Source organism: Patagioenas fasciata, chromosome 3 (assembly GCF_037038585.1).
Source record: "Patagioenas fasciata isolate bPatFas1 chromosome 3, bPatFas1.hap1, whole genome shotgun sequence".
Classification (NCBI taxonomy): domain Eukaryota; kingdom Metazoa; phylum Chordata; class Aves; order Columbiformes; family Columbidae; genus Patagioenas; species Patagioenas fasciata.
Window position 1 is genome coordinate 5,002,325 of NC_092522.1, and position 21,598 is coordinate 5,023,922.

The 21,598-nt window shown below is 38.9% G+C and overlaps 1 protein-coding gene across 12 annotated transcripts in view; it reads left to right on the top strand.

Annotated features, from left to right (window-relative positions):
* The window catches only part of PLCB4 (phospholipase C beta 4), a 183,742-nt gene that overhangs the window by 57,798 nt on the left and 104,346 nt on the right, over positions 1-21,598 (top strand). For 8 of the 12 annotated variants that reach the window (XM_071805675.1, XM_065833746.2, XM_071805674.1 and 5 more), the window contains one exon: positions 9,586-9,653. The exons of the other annotated variants lie outside the window; for them this stretch is intronic. The gene's annotated coding sequence lies outside the window, so the exon portion shown is untranslated. The remainder of the gene's footprint in view (positions 1-9,585; positions 9,654-21,598) is intronic. 12 annotated transcript variants of the gene reach the window in all.

Sequence of the window (21,598 nt, forward strand, 5' to 3'; positions counted from 1 at the left end):
GCAATTAGTTTGGCGTTTTTGTATTATAGTCTGGTGTTGGATCAGGGACGCTGCCAACTGAAAAGCGTAGTCAACTTTTTTGATGTACAGTGCTTGTCGTATCTTGTTTTCTTCCAACAAGAAACTTCTTGTGTTGATAAAAAACCTAATCTAGTTCTGCAGATAATTCCCTTTTCTAATTTCAAACACTTTGAAGGCATCTTTCATCTCACCAACCATGTAGATATGCTGACTGCCTTTTTGCATGGGAGTCAATTTATTAATGATCAGATGTTTTGAGGTAAACAATACTCTCTTTAAAGTGTCAAGAATTCCATTCTTTGTATAATTTCCTGTCACTCCTATTTTCAGGCTTCATCAAACAAGTCATTTTGATAACTTGCAATCAGACAGCTATAGTATAAATTAAAATGTTTACTTAGGAATGTTCCTGTTTTTTCCTGGTGAAACAACTTGTTAGCCTTCTATGTCTTTTTTTTTTTAAATTCTTTTGTAGAGACTGCAAAAAAAGGGACTTGAGTTTATAGCACACAAATTCTGGAAATACAATGAATCAGGGAGTTGCTAGACAGTTTTCTGAATCTTTTAACAGTCAGACTGTATTTCACATCACAGTTTACATTACAGATAACGTTAAATAGCATATGGTAGCATTCTTTGGATGAAATCCTAGCTCCTCTTAAATTCGTGACAGACTTCACATACATTTCAAAATCATATTCATTGTGTGATTCATAACCAAAATTCTTTGAAAAACGGCATCCTTGGAAAAAAATGTGGCCTGCAAATCCAGGAACGCAATTTGTTACTGTGCTGGAGTCTTGTGGAGTCTGGGGAAAGAAGAGAGTGAACAAGTGTGGTAAACTATCTTACACGAGGCAGTTTTAGCATGACTAGTGAAAGCTCACAGAACAGTTCTAAGAAGCTGGTTGTAGTTCTACAGCTCGACTGTGGTTTTACAGCTCGTACAATACATGTTTTTTAAGCAGTAACAAATATAAATTCATTAGTTTCTGTATTCTTAATGTATGGCAAATATAAGAGATTAGATATATTTGGTTGACTTTAAAAAAGAAATCTGATGCAGCTTCATTTGTGATCCTCTTAAACCACAAAGTAAGTGTATTGTAAATTTTTTCATGCATTTTCTCTAAGCCCATTCCATACAGCTTTGTAATTAGGTCTGTAAGGGCCAAGTGCAGTCCAGATGAAATCACTTGCATTCCACCTGCCTGCACTGAAGCGGACTTCGGACTATATATAATATGTGGGAGTAAGTGATAAGAGCGCAATGAATAGACCCTCTGTTCATTAATGATCATGGGGAATTCTAAGAATGCCTAAAGAAAAGTATCTTTCTTTTGGAAAGAATTTATTTGTAGCTTTAGGAGCTTTAGATTGCAAAGAAATTATATGGTGACTATGCCGATTCTTGCCTGTATTTTTAGAAGTAAAACCCCAAACTGTTACTGTCAAGCTCTTTTAACTTCAAATGGAGAATTTGTCTCATCAAAATAATAGCAAATTCATTTTGAAAATTATATAAGCATATAGGCATAGAAATATTTAAGAAATCATAGAAGGGAAAAATGTAACGTTTTGCGTTTGTCTTCTAGGTCATTTGCACTTTTGTCTTTTATCACTTACGGGTTTGCTTATTGTTTGCTTTTTTTGGAGCTCTGCAAAAAATCTCAACTCTAGTTCCATACAAGAGCTCCCTGAATGCCCCTTTATCTCTAGATGCTGCTTTTCTTCGGTTTTCCCATAGAATGAGTTGGCTGATGATTTGTTCTCCTTTTTGCAAATAATTACTTTTTAGCGTTACAATTTTTCCATGACAAACCTCATTGAAGTGAGCGCCATCATAGCCTTATATCTACAAGATAGAAAGATGAAGGCCTTTCTGTATTGGAGTGTAACTTTATACAACTTCCAAGCAGTTTTTCCAGAAGTCTGAAGTAAAATTATTGTATAAGGCTTTGTTATGTTTTCTGTTCAGTGTATTCTCATAATTTCAATAGAGAATACTTTGGACTGATCTTCCTTTTTTTTTTTTTTTATAATGTTACAGTTAGAATACTTGGCAGTCTACTCTCTTTATTCCTTCCTTTTTAATTTTGTTGGATAATCTTACATACCACTGCAGTTGTGTTTTTATGATGTTTTCTTCATGGAAAACAATAGGAAACAGCAATGATCCATGAAGCATTTCATGGCACTTTACTGGTAACCATTACAAAATGAAACAGGGTTAGCATAAAGTTTGAGTAAGATTTAATCCATGCATTGGGATTAATTAGAGCATTTAGTTGATGAATGACAATTCATCATTTGAATAGTGAACTAAGAATTCTTATCTTTGCCAAAACTGTCTTATTAAGTGAAATGCAAATTTCAACTGTTTACATCACATAGTCCGACCAGTTGGATGAAGGTATACATTCGGTTCTCTGCAACTTTGCATATTTCATTTATATATTATACTTCTTCGTTCCTTTAGTATTATGGTATATTCATATCTCTAAATACATCAAACTGAAAATGTCATAATAGTTTTTATTGTTGATACTGGAGATATTTAAATTGGTGTTCTTAAGAATGGAACTTTTTACTCCAGTTGTATATTAAATGTCTGTATATATTTTTATTCAGTTATAAACAATATCATTTGACCATAGAATCATGGAATTGTTTTATAGTGGGAAACATAGCAGAAAGTTTAGTGAGATCCATGAGCTTTGTGTTCTCACAGATGTATCTTGTATTAGCTGACTTAAAATATAAATAGGACAGCATTATATGCCCATATGTGCACAAATGTGGCTCCTCCTGGGACTGATGACCCATCAGCCATTGGGCCAGTGGCAAACTTGAGTTGACTTCAGGAGAAGAAATACAGTTGTGACCAGCTGCAGTAGTTTTCAGTCTCTCAGAGCCTCGTTCATATGCACACAGCTAGAAATACATTTAGGCTCTCTAGGAGTCCAGGATAAACAACTTAGTTGGAATATTCTGGAATTTCCTTAAGAAATTAACATTTTGTTGCATTAGGAAGCTCGCCTTCTCTTCTAGTGGTGGTTTTCAGTTGGAACACTCTTTTCAAAAACTCTGCTGCTACTCAGAGCACCAGTGAAAACAAAACAATTGTACAAATTTATTTGTACTTGCTGATGATCTGGGTGCTCTGAGAAGCACAATGAGGAGCTCACTCATGGCACCTCCTGAGTGTGGAGAAGGGACTGCACTGTCCTGTTCTAATCCCCCAGTGCTGACTGATCGTTTCAGCACAACAATTTCAGTGTGGCTGTTTTGTATCACTCCTTAGTCACTGGTGAAGGAATTGGTGGTGCCTCTAGTAACAAAAGATGAGTTTCATCAAGCTGAATGAGGCAGTTCCTGCTGAGAGCGAAGTATTTTCTTAGCTTTTTCTCTTTGTTCCAGCCATAGTCTTATGGACGGTTCTTGTTTACTTTCTGTGGCAACTGTGGGCTTCTGTTTGACCATTCTGCAAATCTTTGTAATTGGGGTATGTGGATGTGCTGATATTTTTCTTAAAATGGCCTTGTAGTTTTGGAGATCTTCCTTATTATACATTTTAAATGTTCTAAATTGAACAAAGCAAATAATATAAAAGACTGAGTACAGTGCTGTGGGAAAGAGCAGGAGCAATGTGTAGCACTATCATTTCGAGACAGAATGAGTTCCCATGAGCTCCTAAGACTTCAGGCTGCAGAACAGACTTGTTGCTGGATGCTTTGAGCGGGCATATAAATTTAAAACTTGAGTCTTTGCAAAGAGAGATGTGAGGTAGGTTGATGCCAAAAACCCATACAAGAACATCTCCAGAATGGAAGGATCTCCTGTGGCCCCCAGGATCACTGTGTGGCGGTCTGCAGAAAGTAGCTGTAGGAGAGGGACCCAAGTGTCTCTAAGTGCTGTGATCTTACACAATTTAAATTCCTTCAGTGAGACAGTGATCTTCAAACTGGGTTTGCTGAGGCAAGTGAATTTGCTGGCACTCACAGTAACATCTTCTCTACCATTTTAAAGTAATTTCTTTTACCCTGGTTGTAGAGATTTTGCTATAGTTCATTTCCATCAGTGCAAATATTCCTGTTGACAAATGTGAATCCCGGATTTCACATTAGGGTTATGGTGGACAGGGCGTTGGTTGCAATACATACGTACACCAGAACTAAACAGAACGATAGCTGATTCAAAAGAGAAGCAGCAAGTGCAAAGTCCAGCAAATAGTCAAGAGCTTTTAGATCTCTGGTTTCCATGTGTTGCTCTAGATGTGGCACATTACTGCATGCAGGTTCTAAAAATCTCATCATTTTAAATAGTCTGTCTTCCCCACATCCATTTGGACATCATTTTTACTGTTCCTGTTTCGACCCTCTGTAGAAACCAGTGTTCCTTACAGTTGTAAAGCAACTTGAAATCACAACATTTAAATCTTTTAAAACATTACTTCCCAGTTCCAGCATTTTATAAAATGCCAACTGCTGTTAACATGCTGCAATTAAAGCACACATAAGGCAGTGCTGCAGAAAAAGATGAATGTGTCTGGCTTGCATGAAACAGAAATGTAAAGATGCAGGTCCGTGTTGTATTGCCCTGGGTATAAAGCTTTTTTAGCAGTTCACCATCCCAATTTGCTTTTTCTCTTTATTCAACTTCAATTTACTATTCCCTCAACTGTGCTCCTGTATCTATTTGTCAATAAAAACCTTAACCCTCATCAGTGAACTGAGAATAGAACATAAGAAAAAAGAAAGAAGGAAAGACATAGGGTTTGGTGTTCTGTTGTTGTTGGGGTTTTTTTGTTTGTTCGTTTGTTTTCCCTCCTAAAATAATTTTAGAGTCTCACAGCTGCATAGACGCAGCCGTGTGAATAGGATAGCAGCAAACTGCCAATTTACTTGGTTATGCACAAAAGGTGGTGCAAACCTTGTAAAATGACTTTACTACTGCAAAATTGGAGTGGTCATCTTAGATTACACCTGGTGAAGCAGTCTCCCTAAAATAAGTACCGGAGTGTTCCTTGTGTAATTCCCGTGTTCCCTGTATATGTTTTGGAAGGCTGTTGGAGGAAGCTTACATCTGCCTAATGCAGGTGTTTGAACTTGGGTGGACAAACCCCCCACTTTCCCTATTTGCTTGCTACAGGGTTTTTACAAATTTTTTCTAAGAATGTGACTTCTATTAGGCGTCAACATTAGGCAGATTTGATCAGCTTGATCTGGCCAGAAGTACTTTGCTGTCATAAAAACTATCAAGACCGCTTTTCTTCAAGAAAAGAGTGCTGCTGGTCTCCTCTCCCTCCTTCCTGTATCACCATCCAGCATTGTTGTGAATTTTGTCCATTTTATTGATCATCCAAATGGTCTAGCAGTCCTTGTATTATGCCAGAAATTACCGCTCTGCCTGGAATTCTACCGCCGTGCTTCCCGTCACAAACTTTTTGCTTCAGCAACAGTAAAATATTTAAACTCCCAGCATACTGTACAGCTGACTAGCTACACTGGGGACCAGAAAGATTTGGTATTGTTGGCTTTGGCAATTGTTAGATCTAAATATTGCTCCATTATTTTTTATTGTGTTATAGCAATTGAATGTTAGAGTTTTTAGAAACAAGTAGAAAATGTTTGCTGTTCCCTCCTTTTTGTGTTACTTTTCCTGCTCGTATACTAGCAGTGCCATTCACATTTGAATAAGTTGGTAATGGTGTGTCTAACCCCTTAACTGTTGTCTCTTTATTGATCAAGTCTTTAGGAGCGAGGTTCACTGAGGACAGAGAGAGATGCAGAAGCTCTGCAGTGGGATGCAAGATGTCTCAGCAGCCACCTGTGCATTCACTCATCATGGATGTTTTTTGTGGCTTCAGCTTTAGGTTAGACGTAAACAAGTGAAGCAAGGGTCTATGTGTACCTGTTGTATTTGTTGTAGCAATGGTTAAAAGGGATTTATTTACTGCCTGCCAGTGCAGTCGGTAGCTGGGGAAGCAATCTGTGCTCAGATTGAAGTGAGGATGGATTCTGTCCTGTTTGATTCTCTCTGTTATTCAACCTCAATGCTGGTAGCGGTGAGGAACAGTGTCTGGCAGTGGCGGTTTTCTGTTGTGTGTTGAATTAGTTAGTGCCTTTTGTGCCTTTGCTATGATGCTGATTTGAAAAAAGAAAACATGTAAAGTGTTTTAAATAACAAAGGGCTTAACCAACCCTAACATGTTGTAATTTACATCTAGCTATATATTACTATGAAGTAGCAAATAATTAGCGTGAATATCAGTAATCTGAAGGGCTTGCAAAGAGTTCTGTGGTTTCCACTGGGCCTGGAAATTACTTAGTTGGGTACTGGCATGCATAATATAATCAGCAGGTTTCAGTTCGATTTACAAATTACACAACATGACCTAAAGCTCAGCTTTAAGAGAAATAGATTACTTGATGTACAACAGGCCAGCTGTGTGATTGTGGACCCATTTATGTAATTATTAATACAAACTGAAACTTAGTCTCTACTTCAGGTCAGTTATTGTTGACAAAATTAGTCATATACTTTTATTATCCTTTAGCTATGCACATAATTCCTATTTGACAGTCCATTTGATAGCTTAAGTAGACCTCAGACTGCAGTTCGCACCATGCAATCTAGTTAGGCCTTTGTGGCACCTCTTGTGAATTGTTAGTAACTATTGCAAATCAGGTGCTTTATATATAAAATATTTGTTTATTTTTTACCTTGAGAGAAGCAAGATTTGTAGGAGCAGATAATATCTTTTATCAGGCTAACGGATGAGACCAGCAAACAAGCTTTTGAATGTGGGCTCTTCTCCAGGTCTCCAAAAAATAGTTTGGGTAGTCCTGATTGATCATTTGTGTGTTCTGTCCTCTAAAAAGATTTGTGGCAATGCTGGTTGTAGTTTTTCTTTTTTCCTTGACAAAGACTGATCGGAGATAATTTGTAAAGTTGGGGGAGGAATGGGGTTTCCTCATGGAAATAAAGATTAAAGATTATATAGAATTTCCCTTATTTTTCTTCTTGCCATAGGGCCATTACTGGGATCTTTCTTTCAGTGAACAAGGCTAGAAGCGATTCCATTTTTATGCCTTATTTTCATATAAATGTGAAGTTGCTTCTTTTGGAGAATGTTCACAGAAGAATCAGATGTCAAAATGTGTCCTAGGAACTGTTGTTACATCCCTGACGAATCTGTTCTTACCCTTGACAGGCTCATTGTTTGTTACCTAATACAGGAATCCATTGTATGCAGGACCAGGAGGATATTTTTTTTTCCTATTTACAGAAGAGATTAAAGTAAAATTCATAGTTCCACCTGGAGTGAGCAGAGTTGTCCAGCTTTGTTTTGACTCTGAATATGAAGTGGAGCCTGTGTTGAAGCCCATTTATAAACTTCCTTATGGTGACAGTGATACCAGTTGCCTCTGCAGATCTTTCCTTTTTATGTATCATTTTTGTTCATTAGCCCTTACCTCAAAGTATTACTTACTCCTTTCCAGATATCGACAGACTTCTTCATAAGTAGTTATTTTATTTTAAAGAGAACTTGAAAAACAGGACAAAATTCTTAGTTTTGCCTCTATCAGAAATTTCAAATGGTCTTGGCATATAGTGCAGACATCAGAGCATGAAGAATGTGAAAGACCCCTCAATATGGTGGTTAAATCAGGTTGAGTTTGTGTTTGCTTGGTGCCTGGCTGATCCTGGCACTTGTTTGACAGGAAGCTGGCTGGGATTAACCTGCATTAGGCACGGGCAGTGTTTGCTGATCTAAGGGCAGGAAAAAGAAGTGACAGGTCATTTCAGCTCCTTTTAACATGATGTGGCTGTCATACTCGTATCAAACTCAGCTTTTTTTGGATTATTTCATGATTTAGCTTGAAGGCAGGCTTTTATGCTTTCATTTTCAGAATTGCTATTTTAACTGGTCCCCTTAAAATTTAGATTTTTCTCTTATCTCATAGCTCCATCTACTGTTGGCGCATTTGGTTATAGTCAGTCTCCCTCTCCATCTTCAGTTTTCTCTTAAACTCATACATGGATCTAAAAGCTGTTTTTACCTTTCATGCCCTCTTGCTGTTCGGTGTCTACTTTGTTCTCATTGGTCTCCTCTAAATTCCTCTGCTATTTCCCTTTCCCCTGATTTACTTTGTGTTGTGAGCACCACCATCGCACTTCTCTGACTGCAATTTTAAGTGTTATTCAAATCTCTTTGAGTCACAGATTGAAGGCTGTTGCTTGAGGGGATTGTAGGTCAGATGCTGTAACATTTGTTGGGAAAAGCTTCCTATCTGTACAAGCATGCATTTTTATTATGTCACATTCCTGTTAACAAACTTACTTTGATAAATGTAGTCTTACTTCATTCATACTAATTTGAAATGATTCCAAAATTCTCAGCCTACTCCTTCGATGGTGTCATTTAGCCTTTTTGCTTCTCGCTTTCCTGGCTTCTTATACATCTGACATAAACTGCTCTTCTGTACTTTCGGGACTCTTCACCATGATTCGCACTGACTGTCACCTCTGCTCTGTTTCTCTTAGTAGTAAGAAACGTTCTCTCACCCCTGATCCAAGCCTTGGTTGTTCATTTTTTCCATTCTCAATTCAAGTCCTTTATACTCCGAGTTTTACTGCATCTTGCAGCAAAAGATGCCACCATAGCATCTGAAAAAACCACCTTGTTATCCTTCTTCAGTTCTTCCTATAAAGTCTCTTTTCTATAAACAACCCACTGTTTGGAGACTCTTGTGTGGAAAATATTATCTCGTTATTTCCAATACCCCTTGTACCACTCCGCTTCAGCTATGAGTGTCTCTGGCAACTTTTCCCATGAGCTGTTTGGGACACAGAATAACTTTGGTTCTGTTTTGGTACAATGCCAGACAAAATAGCATGTGGCCTATGGCTGCCACTCTGAGGTGGTGTGGAAATACAGATCGTACTAACATGCTCTTGCTAAATGTTTTAGTTGCAATAACTTGTGGGTGAAACATGGCCGCGTGGCAGAGGATGCTTAGAAACCTTAGGAATGGATGTGCAGGAGGGTCATTGTCCTCATATTTTGTAATGCTCATGCTCTACTCAAGTCCTGCATTACTGCAGCTTGTCTGTTACTCGTTCTGAAGTGAAATCTTCTCAACTTTGTTGCTCATCTGAGGAAGACATGAAACACAATTAAAATCAACTAGCATTTATTCTGGGAAGATATAAATGTGGCAGCACTGTTCAGCTGCTCCTTTGTGATGATTATTAATCATTCAGGATGCTTTATGAATGTTAAAAACTGTCCTGGCATGGTGCTGTGAGGAATGGCATGTTTCACCCAGAGCATCCAATGCTACCAGCCATGGTTGATCTTTTTCTATGCAAGGATATATAGCAAAACGTTTCCCATGAAAAATTTAACAGTAATATAGCCAAATCCAATTCTGAAGTGTTTCTTTTGATACTCTCCTTTGGTGGACTATGGGAGGGGTGTTTTTGCTGCTAGTGAGATCTAGCAAATAACACCACCAGCTTTTATACTGATCATCTTTTTGTTTTATTGCTTCACAGAAGGAAGAGTTTCCCAGCACATCAGTCTAATTAGACCACTGTTCATTCATCCAGTCCTGAACTGCTTTGTAAGTTACTTTCTTGTAAACTAGAAATTACAGTTGAGTAGGAATTGCAAATGTGGTGCTAATGGATTATCTCCCAATATATCAGTTTAAACTGGAGTGGAGTATTGTATCCATGTATATGGATGAATGACTTGGCTTCACATAGATTAACATGTAATTCGTAAAATGAAAACGATTAAGAGTATCAGAACAAAAAGGCTGTTACCTTGGCGGGTAATTTCTTGGTCTTCTGTGTTTCACAGCGGTATTGGCTTAAAATATTTTAAATTCTCAGACTGCTACCATCTTTCTCTGGTTTATGTGGAGACGTCAAACTATGAACCTCATCAGGAACCAGTTTTGTCCTTAAACAACAAAGGAGAACACACACACACTTTTTTGTATTGTGATGTCATCACTGCTAGAGTAGAATGTGTGTCATGGAGACGCAAACAACTCCTTGCTGTTGGAAGGAAGGTCGGTCAGGGAGCTGGTACTGTTACTGTAAGTTTTTGTAACCTGATCCAATAGCTTAAGGTAGCAAAGACCCCAAAGTAACATCTTTATTAATTGAGGCGGCAGCTTAGGGAACAGTGGGGAGCGACTGTAGCATGTGGGCTGCGAGTTGTTGGAAAACTGGTGACTGGTAAACTCTGAGATACCTGTTAGATAGCTCTCCACAACAAGAGCCTGCCCAGTTTGTGACAGCATAGGGGTCATGACCATGTAGATGACCAGCTTGTGAGGAAGAACTTTATGAAACAGTGAGTAAAAATGCACTTCTGTACAGCAGGGCTGCCTAGGTGGTTGTTGGGATTCCAGAAACACTCCCAAATTGCAGCTTAACGAAACTGTAACATTGCTTTTGCACTTGCCTGTCTCTTGTTTGGTTCATACTAAGTTCATACTAACCTCAGTAATTGTCACGACAAAACCAAGCCAACAAAAATTCCATCAGATGTTCCATCTAGTTCTTGCTCTTGCTAAATGGGAGATACCTTCATGATTGAATTTAGAACTCTGTTGCCATGGATGATTGTCATGCAACAGTGGCAACAGATGAAACTGCTGAGGTGCAAAGCCTGCAGACTAATAAGAAATATTGGATCAGTGGCATATGTCTAGAAGTACTTTTTTTTTTTTTGATGCAGAAAATCCAAGATTTCAAGCCCAAGGGAAAGTAACTATTCCCTGAAGACACTTCTTTGTGGTGCACCTGAATGTCTTGCTCCTTAATGCATATCTGTGTGTTATGGAAGCACATTTCTCTGGTCTCTGAGTAATAAATCTTCCTGGAGAAACTGGGTTGAGGTTCAGTGATAAACTGCACAACAATCACTACAGAGTGGCCATTCTGCTTAAATGCTCTCATCTGCTTGACCAGTGTCACCAGGGTCTCTAGATCACTTAAGTGAATCTCATGGTGGGCACTGGACAATGTTTCAATCTTTTGCTCAGCAATCAGTACTGTGCTGGAAAGTCTATGTATACCCAGAAGCGAGGGCAAACGAGTACTGCCTGATACAGGTATTTCTTGGAATTGCCTTTTTCACCCATAAAATAGGTTGAGCTCCAGGCCAAACAACTCAACATTCTGTCATCTCATATTCCCAGCTTCATATTCTCCATGGAGATACCAGAGTGTTGCTCTGTTTTGGTTTTCCCTTTTACTATTGCACATGATTCAAGTGTCACTGATAGTGCCTAAACTGAATCTATTTGTTTCTATTAAAGCTTAAAACAGTGATTAGAACAGTTGAAAATTGTTAACATTTTCCTGGAAATACAGCTAATGCTAGACGGAGTTTACTAATAGAAACTTGAGAAGTTGTGGGTGGATGTTGTATTCCCAAAGGCTGAAATAGTTGACAGTAGCATGACGACTGACTAACAATAACAGAAGTCTTTTTTTGGCATTCATATGGGGCCAAAGAGAATCCATGCTGTTCAGAAATTGGATGGATAATGAGGTATTTGGCTATGGTAGAACTCAATATCCGGGCTGTTCCAGAATTCAGAAAGCATCTGTATTGTTGCTGAGCTGCAGTGGTTGTTTGGTGTGTATGGATGCATATGCATATGTGTATCCTCAATGAAAAGTTGTCTCTAATTATTTAAAATTAAAAATACTCAAAGTGACTAGGTTACATTTGGACTTTTAACTTCAAGTGCTCTTTAAGAAGTATAAATAAGTCTTTACTTAGAACTAAAACTTTAGCATCAGAGTCCAGTGCTAAACCTTTAATGAGATTCTGTGACTTATGAAGGCTCTTCTTAATCAACTGCATTTGCGTTCTGTAATTAAGCCTTATGATCACCTTGCTGGCTTTCAGTATTTTTTGTGTAGCCTGGGAGCCTGTTTAAACAATTATTGGAGTCAAAGAAGTTTTTCACAACAGTTCAGAAAATATAAACCTGTACATGAAGTCCTTGAAATGACAGATGTTGGAGAACTTTCTAAATTTTAGTTAAGTACACAAGATTGCACAGTGGGGGAGATCAGTTTAGCACAGCAGCTTGCTGGAAATACTGGGAGTGAGAGCTCATATTCAATAAGCAATTTTTTAAAAATACAAGGTTTGCTTAAAAAAAATCAGTTTTTCCTGGTGCTTCTTTTCTAAGAAAACGATGCAGTAACTCTACAGCAATTAATAAACTCCTCGTTTTGCTATACCCTTGGTGCTTCAGGGTGAGTTGCCTGGCAATGTCAGGCTCCTGTACAGCCAGAGCTTTTGCCTCGCAAGGACACGTATGTCACCCTTTTGTCAGATGTTACCTGTCTTGGTCCTCAATCTCTTCCATAAATGCTTGGAAGTTCTGTTGTCTTTTATGTGTGTTTGTTTATTTATTCCTGTTTCTTTTGTTTGTTGCAGTTAATTGTTATAAGATCAGAATGAGACATTTTACTGTGGCAAGGATGAGTAACAAAAGCAACCAGGACATGTTGTTTGTTACGTAAAATTCAGTACCCCCTTTGTGAAATTTAACATCACTTGCTACAAAAAAATTTACTTGCCCTTTCCTTCTGTTTTTCAAGTATATCATAACTTGATGTTCTGTGCTACAGGCAGTGTTTTGTATTCTGTTTGCTGAGCTGGTGAAGTCTAAATGTTTCATAAAAGCCTCTCTGGGAGAAGGAATCTAACAATTTCTCCTTCATGCTAGCAGCAGAGTTATTAAGGCTTCATAACTTCATACTCTCAAAGGTAGGAGCTGAGCCAGAGAAAAGGAAGGTGGGCCAGACTTGCACAATTAGGGGAAAAACCACAACCAGCAATTTATTGCTCTAGTTCTAATCTAATTCACTGAGTCATTCTTCTGGTTGAAAGGTTTTGTATTCTCAAGTTGCACTGTGGTTCCGTAGCTTTGAGACCATCATAAAAATGAAGGGAGGCCTGGAGGAAAAAATACAGAGCTAGGCAGAGGCAGCAATCCCACTGCTGTCCCTCCTTGAATATCTGTGCCTGGGTTCCAAGGGTGGAATTTTAGTCACAGTTAGCAGATTAGATTATGTATCCGTTCTCTTGATTTGGTGTTATTTAGAGCTTGTTCTTATGAATTTAATAAGTTGATTCTATAAACCCATGAAAGGAAAACCCATCAAGAAAACTGTTTAGCACAAAAATACTGCTTACGGCGCAAAGTTCCCAAGCACCGAGCTGCAGGAGCCTATTCTGAGGAAAAGTATAGTTAGAGGCTTGGTATGATCAAGTATGCTCCCCTAGGTTTCACCTCGTGGCCACTTTTGATAGAATCTTTGATCACATCTCATATGATCATCATGTTATTGGATGGATACTTCTTTAAGAGTTAACATCCAGTGTTTTGTTGTTTCTCTTCTAGGCAAAAATCCAAACCAAATAGGTGACATTATATTGTTAGCAAGTGTAAGGCATAGCATATAGCAAACTACAAGGAGCACCCAGAGGGAGCAAAAGCCTAACATTTGGTTTTCTCTCTTCTCATGCTAGACAAGCTCTTTTTGTGCCATGCTGTTGACTGTGCTTATAATCAGTAGCGAGCACAAAGCTGGGGGTGTATTTGGTTCCTCCACAGTGAGAAAAAGGTGAGAGCCTGCTGCCCCCCTAGAAGTGGACACTTGTAAAACTGGCATCATTCAGTCTTTAGGTTTTGATAAGTTCACTCCTCTTTTGCCAGCACTTTGGTAATAAGGATGCCACCATGCAGCTGCCTTTTCATATCTGCTTGTTAGTTGGAGAAGGGACAAAATTAGAGCGTGTGTGCCTTTGAACGCCTCAGTTAGTGGCTGAAGGTCCCAGTCCAACATCTTACTCATCAGATATATACTTCCCATCCTCTTTTTCTCTTTCCTCATAAAAGAGTAGGTATGCAGAGGGCCCGGCACTTATGAAGCATGCAGAGGGCTTGTTGATGGATTAAATAAAGCTTGTCTGGAGACCAGTGCTAGAAAAGACTAAATCCTGCCATTCAAAGACATAGAGGAAAGCCCTGTGATCTCTCAGTTTGGTTTCCTGTAAAATACAGCAAACCTCCCCTTCAGGAGCATGTTTGTATCCCCTTATGAATTGATGCAGAGTTCTCTGCGGACGTTGTTGGGTATCTAAGGTCTCGCTTAGCAGCTTATTCACTGACAAATGAACTCATAAAGTTAACGTAGATGTTAAAGGTATCAGTAAGTCATCTACCAAGCCCAGCCAGTTCTGCGTAGTGTGCATCTACATGCTGCTGAGATAAAATAAAACAAAAACCTCCAGACTTGACAGTGTACCTTCGCCATTATTAGCAATCAGTGATGTTACTCAAGTCAGTGAGTCTGCTAATAACCTGGTCTTAAGGTATTTCTGTTTTATCATATTACCACAGTATCTACAAAAACCAGCCATACAGAGAGCCCCAGGACTTCATTGGGTTTGAAAGTGGGCAGATACACTACAAAAGAAGTTTTCTGCCCTGAAGAGAAAGAAACTGTGATAAGGGAATGCCTTGTAAGAGTTAACGTTGGGTAGGTCAGACCCAAGCAAGTATGGTAGGGTTTTTTTCTGGAAATGTCTTAATCCTTGCAGATATAACTAGAGGTAACTCCTCTTAGGATTGCGTCCTGTAATCCTTTCTGCATGCCTGTTTAGACTGCTGAAAATGAATGAAACAAGTACAAATCCTCATGTACTATTTTAAATTCTTTTCCCTGGTTTTCTTTTGCCTATTCTCTGCTTTTTTCGTCTTTGCATGCGTCTCAAAAATTTACATGGCAATTTATGTTAATTATTCCTGGAAATTCATAACAATGACTGAATTACATTCAAGAATGCAGATTTTAGTGCGCCGTGACACTTGCAACTAAGAAAGTCTCAAATCCCCTTTTTGCACATTACTTCCTCTATTTTGGTCTATAATAAGTCTATTTATATATATATGTATAACATATTATGCATTTGTATACACTCAGGCAGTATATTTTCCTTGTAGAACCAATTTGTGTCTATGGCTTCTTGCCAAGAAAACAGCTTTGCTGACATTTAGTATATCTATCTCAGTCAGTTTAAGTTGGCACAGAACTCCTTTGGGGAGAACCTTTTTGCTAGGGAAAACATCTTGGAGTGACGGCCTTAACCCAGTGCTGGGAATATTAGTCATGGCGAGTGGCTGCGCTGATATGGAGAAGGAGAAAGAAAAACCCAACACAGCCCATCTGTTTTCACTCCATTTGAACAGTTCCCTAATCACCCCCAAAAGTAAATTTTAATAAATACCTTTAGAAAGGTCTCTTTGCTCCGTTCTGTTCCCTTTTTGTAAAGGGATAATGTTGTGCAGATATATAGCAGATTTTTGGCAGCCTGGTCTCCTAGCATTAATAATTTTCTAATTTTTTCTTTTTTCCTTCAAGTCTACGTCTTATTCTACAAGTAGGTAATCTTTGAACCTCTGGATCTTAGCCTCAACTGGAAAAATAGTTCACTTTATGTGTATTCTGATTGTTCGGAATGAAAGTTCTCTTTCATAGCAGCCACAGGAATTGTAACTCTTCACCTGTGCTCACTGGTAAAATCATACAGCAAAAAATATGAGATATAAGATCTTTTGCTGGACTACTTTTGAGTTGATCTGGGATGACAGAACCTATTTCAGGCCAACAGTCATTCTGAGGTTTCCATGGAGATTAATGATGTCAGAGGAGCAACATCTGAGTGCAGTTTGCTAGAAAACAAGGCTATAATGTGATAGTGGAGAGGTGAAGTCTTTGCATTTTTGTAAACTCATAGAATAGTGAAGCGCATTTTCTCAGTGGATTGCAATTTGGTTTCGATTTGTGCTGAACGTGAGCTGAAGTAATGCTTTTGCAGTGTGGTGGTTTTTCTGCAGTTTCCCTCAGTGCTGTAAGTGATGATTTCAGTACCATCTCTATACTATCTATTTTAGCTTTGATTGCTGTTCTCTTTACTTGCGTATTTTGTGTATTCTCATAGTGCCCTATTAAACTCTCTGGCATTTTCTGTCTACACTGAATTGCTTTGACTTAAGGGTGGTACCCAGGTTTGCCTGTGAGTGTATTTTGTAATACATGAGCATCAAAATTAGAGTAGATTACAGCTCTGCTGAGTTTTCTGAAACTTAGGAGCTTCCACGAGGGGTGGTAGGCATAGGAGAGGGGAGAAGTGGCAAAGTGAGAAAGTATAGAAGTTCACCAGGGGCATAATTTAAAGCTAACATTTGACCTTTAAGAATTTGAAAACTGTTACCATTACTTGCAGTGTTACAAAGATTAAAATGCCGCTCCCCTGTGGAGAGATTACTGACCAAGGGACTAAATGTGTTAGCATTGGTAGTGAAGGCATAGATAGCACTTTTGCACGGGGTTTTTGCAAAGGGAGGGATGTCAGTGGAATGGAGGCACTTTCACATTTTGTAACTTTTTAGCAATTCCTGAATGGGAACCAGGCCCTATAAGCAGTGCTGGTTCCCCATTATTACCTAGGGTGTTGTTTGTGTTTGATTTTTGTTCCTCAGTTCCACAACTGTGGTTTTGCTGTGCATTATTTAACGGATTCTTGTAAAGTTCAGGTTATCAAAAACCTAAGTCAACAGCAGTACTTAAAATCGGCCAATTTTTCAGGTTCAAGCAGAAAATGGGAGAAAAAGACTTGTTCAAAATAACAAAAATAGAGAAGAAAGTCTAAAGATTTTATGCTTAAGTTGAATTCAGTTTTATGACTAAGCCATTTGTTGCTTCTATAGCACTGCCCGTAGAAAAATGCTCATGCACACAAGCACACATACTGAAAAACAATCAGAAGAACAGTAATGATGGTAAACTATGTCAAGTCTCTGCTTTGCCTGTTTTTCTCAGAAGATTATTGAACAGCAAACAGTGTTTTCTGGAGCATCTATTATGCTCCGATGACCATCCTTGGCTCTCGTTCCTTGACTGTAGTTGTAACAGGAACATCTTTTGTGTAGAGTGAAGCACAGGACTATGTAAACTTACTTTTCTGACTTGCACAGGCTATCAAAGTATACTCATGTTTTAGAGAATTTATTTTTTAGAAAAAAAAAAAAAGTGGGAAAGCATCTCTGAACTCAGATCCTTGAATGTCTTGAGTTCAGCAGAAAAGGAATTATTTTTCCCCCCAGGCCAGTTTCTAAATTCCTGAAATGCAAAACTTACACAGGGAGAGAATGGCCTACTCTTGTACAGACCAGCTGACAGCTCCTCCTGAAAATCAGGACAAGTTAATACATTCCACATGTTCTCTGCCCCAGTTTTCCAAACTGATTATTTTGAAAAGCAAAGCAAGATTATCTTTATTTTGCAGGAAGTGTTTGGTGCCATTAGACAGCAATGCTGTTGAAAAGAACAAAGCCGGGGCAGCTTTTGATTATACCCTCTGAGAAATGGCCAATTGCTCTACAAGTGATCCGAACAGGACTGTTTGTTCTCTCTGGGTGCTGAACACTTGAAAATTTACGCGCTTCGCTCATGAGCCTAAAAAGGAGTCAAATTCTTTTGAAGCCTTAAATATTGAGCTGTTTTCAAAATCTATCTCTGTATGTGTAGTGTGAACATATGCTGTATGACAGTAATGCAGATATAAGTGTCTGACCATTACTTGGAGGGCTGGAGCTTTTGTGCAGTATCTGACTTTAAAAAGAGGGGGAAATCTGTTAGGAGATGATGTTCTATGAAGCAGTACAGCCTTTTTTGGAGGGCTGGGTTTAGCAGGTTACTGAATTTCATACTTGGCTAGCAGGAGTTATCTCAGTGTGGGAAGTGAAGCTGGGGTGTAACAGCCACAGTCTTGGTCTTGTTATTTCCTACAAGAGATGAAGGTTTAATGAGATGTTCTGTAATCCATAACAATGTTGAAGCTCCTTTATGTTTGCTAGATTGACGGGGAAGTGCTGAGTAGGGGAAAGTTATGGAGAAAGACTATAGTTCTGTATGTTTTTAAACACATTCCTTCAGGACAATAATTTTTCACATCTACTGAGTCATGCAGATGATTGCATAATTGATTGACATTTTATATGCAAGTATCCTGCCCTCCATCTGAATTCCTCCCTTCAAACAATGCCTTTTGACTCAATTCTGTTACTAGCATACCATGTTTGGCAATGTTTTGGTATGCTGAGTTTACTTAACCAAATATAAAGTTTACTTAACCAAATATAAAGCAATGGCCTGACAAATACAGGCCATTAGGAATCACTAAGCTTGCAGCAGAGCACAGCATCTTTTAAAATATTGCTGGGTTTTTTTACATTTTGCTGTTAAAAAAAAAAAAAAAGAAGCAGCAGATGTTTGTTTCCACCTTCTCATCTTCTCCTGGACTGTCTATTCTCTTTGGCCATCGTGCCACTGGCTTTGACAATGACAAAGCCTTTTGTAGGTACTGACCCCCACACCTTTACTGGTGGACTGTTCGCTGGTGGGAGGCACCACATCTGTTGGGAACAACGGGTCTTGGACAGAGAAGGGAAAGGAGGGGAACCCTCTGTCAAGGCCACATTTAGCAATTCCTTCACTGCTTCTTCTTGTTTTTAAAAACTGATTTCCCTTTTCCCGAGAAGCAAGAGGGAGTTTATTTTGGTTGGTACCCTCACAAAACTGGTACTGAAAAGGCAGATGCATAAAACACAAACTAAAAATAAAGTCAGACCATCTGTATTAAACTGTAACCACATCAGACCTAGGTTGGCAGGTTGGATGTCTCACGTGGACAGCCTGCAATATAAGGTTCGTGATTTAACTTTTGCACTTTAGAGGCATGAATGTTGTATTCAATTCCAGCATTTATACATGAAGTGGACATTTGTAAGAGCACACTCTGCAAATAGCTGCCTGGCTGACTGCTTGTTTACCCTCAGCATGAATGTCTGCATGCAGAGTTTTGCAGGTGCAGCCAACACGCAGACATTTTTCCCACGCTCTTCAGCCATCTCATCCGTTTAGAAAGAGGCCTGTAAATTGACATTTGATACCCTTGAGGGTTTTTTTTTAATCAGCAAGTAGAAGAGTGAGAAGTTTTGGGGGATGTGTGAAAGGTGCAGAGAAGGCACCAGGGATTTATAGATACAGAGCTTGGGAGAAGGAGAGAAGGGCTGCCTTACCTAGTGATGTTTGATATTACTGAGTGAAAATTAGTTTCTGTCATTGTGATTTATCATAGAAGAATCCCAGCAGTTAAGCCAGTGCATTCTTCTATAGAACAACAATAACAGAGGCACAGAATTGTCTTCTTTATCCTAGGGACCATGAGGTGTGGCTGCCTTGTCAGGAATATCAGTAGAAGTTCAAAGACAAAACCAAAGCTCAAATATAACCTCCATTTAGCTTCAATTTTGCTCTTTCTGTTTCAATCCTAAAAACATGGCTTCTGTGTCCAAAGCTTGTCTATTTTCAGCTATTCTCAGTTAAAGTTACTGGGTAATATCCGTAAACTTCATCTCACCTAAAGCACTATACTAGCTTTATCAGTGTACCTCATGCACATCATTTGAAGCCTTAGAAAGTGGTAGAAATAGCATTTTTTTTCCTTCTGTGATGTTTTTTATTTCTTTAAAATCCAAGTGTGGACTTCTCTTTTAAAGTCTATGGGAAAACAGTGAAGAAAACAGCAGGGCCACATGAGGGAATTCCATATTTATTTTTGGCACTTAATTTCCATGAAGAGGAGGATCCTGTTGACGCAGAACACTTTTTTTTCCCCCAACTCGCAAATGTTGTGGAAGCAAAAAAGTTAGTTCCGTGTTGTCAAGATTCCAAAATAGATATTTGCGTAGTAGATTAGATGTAATATTTGTGTCACTTTGAAAACAGCTTTCAGGCTGGTGTTTCCTAAGCAGGATATGAAGCTGTATCATCAGGAGTAGTATTACTTCCCAAATGCATGTTGCATGTACAGCATTGATCAGTTTATAGACAGTAAACTGCAGTGATTGAAGAACCACATGCAGATCATTAGTAGTATAAAACCAGAAGTATGTGCAGTTAGAACTGTCTCGCTCTCTGTGTAAAGCACAGTTTGTTGTAGCTAAGGTCTCATGTTTGACTCACTATGGTTTTAGCATTGCAAACCTCAGAAGGAGATGGCCTAAAACTGGCTTTGGAAGATAAAACATAATTTCAAATAAAAGCCTCACCTGCATTATCTGTAGAGATATAATTTACCACCTGTAGGAAATGACTTCAAAATACTCATTCTCAAAGAAAATTGACTGAAAAAATACTTTGACTTCAACTTCTCATTTCTTTTAAAAGAAAATATCAAAGTCAACGAATAAACTGTAAGAGGTCCTTTGGACTGCAGGGTCACTTTCTTCTTTTCCAGTTGGTGGTTAAGTTAGCAAAGTTGAGCCAAGTGGTGGTGGTGGTAATGGTGAGAGGGGAGGAGGGCTGTTAAAATGGGCTGTCTTTTTAAATGCAAAACTGGGCCCAAGCCCAGGCCTGCACACACACCGGTGATCACTTTCTGCCAGCTGTGCCTGCAGGAGGTGCTGTTTGCTGTTGGAATGTAAATCGTCCCTGAAAATGAGGTTGTCATGAACAAGCAGTACTCGGTACCCTGGTAATTCTGAATTATTGGGCTAGGGGTTAGCGGTCCTTAAAGACAGAGAAGTCTGTGGTATTTCCAGGGGCTGTCACAGCATCCATGGAGCCTGTGTGCTGCACCATAACACCTGAAGTAGTTGTCTTGAGATCAGTGTTGACTGCCCTGGTACTTTTCCTGGTTACAATCACAAAAATAGTTGGATAAACCCAAGAACAATGCCAGCTGTCCAATAGGGAAAATTGGAATAAGAGCTGGATTCATTGCTTCTCTTGATCCAGCTTTTGTAGTCTGCTTAAATAGGAGACTGATTAGACTCTTTGTGAGGAAATTACATATTTAACTGTAAAACTGCAGATGTAGCTATTTTCAGAAGTCTACCCGCCCATCCTTATACAGCTAAAAATGGCTTGTCGTGCCTCAGACAGAGGGATGATAAGATATGCAAGCTAGCTAGCCAGTCAGGCCAAGCTGTCTTCTTACCCCTTAAACATTATACTGGAACTCTGCACAGATTCCATGCAAATTAGCTAATTACCAGCCTCTGCTCAGGCTTCCATGATTGCTGAGTAGTGGAACAGAATGATTTAATTTCTCCAACATACTCTCTTGCTGCTTTTGCATGCAGAATATGTTGCTCTAAAGTATCCCTTGGTGCTGGATCCTTGGCAGTGTTCCAAAAAGAGTTCAAGTTAAAAACCACTCAGTGTAATTCAAGGGTTGGTAAATCTACATTTGTCACCTTCCCTGCATCATATAATTTTACTGTCTGTAATGCGGGCTTTCCTCTTCTCTCGCAGAAGAGATGATCTTGGATAAATGTTTAAGATGTGAATCAGGGAGTATAGCTGACACTGGCTCTGTATGTGTTATTCTCTTGAGAGAGTCATTAAACTGAAGTGAAGTGATCATATGATTTTTTTTTGTTTTGTTTTCCAA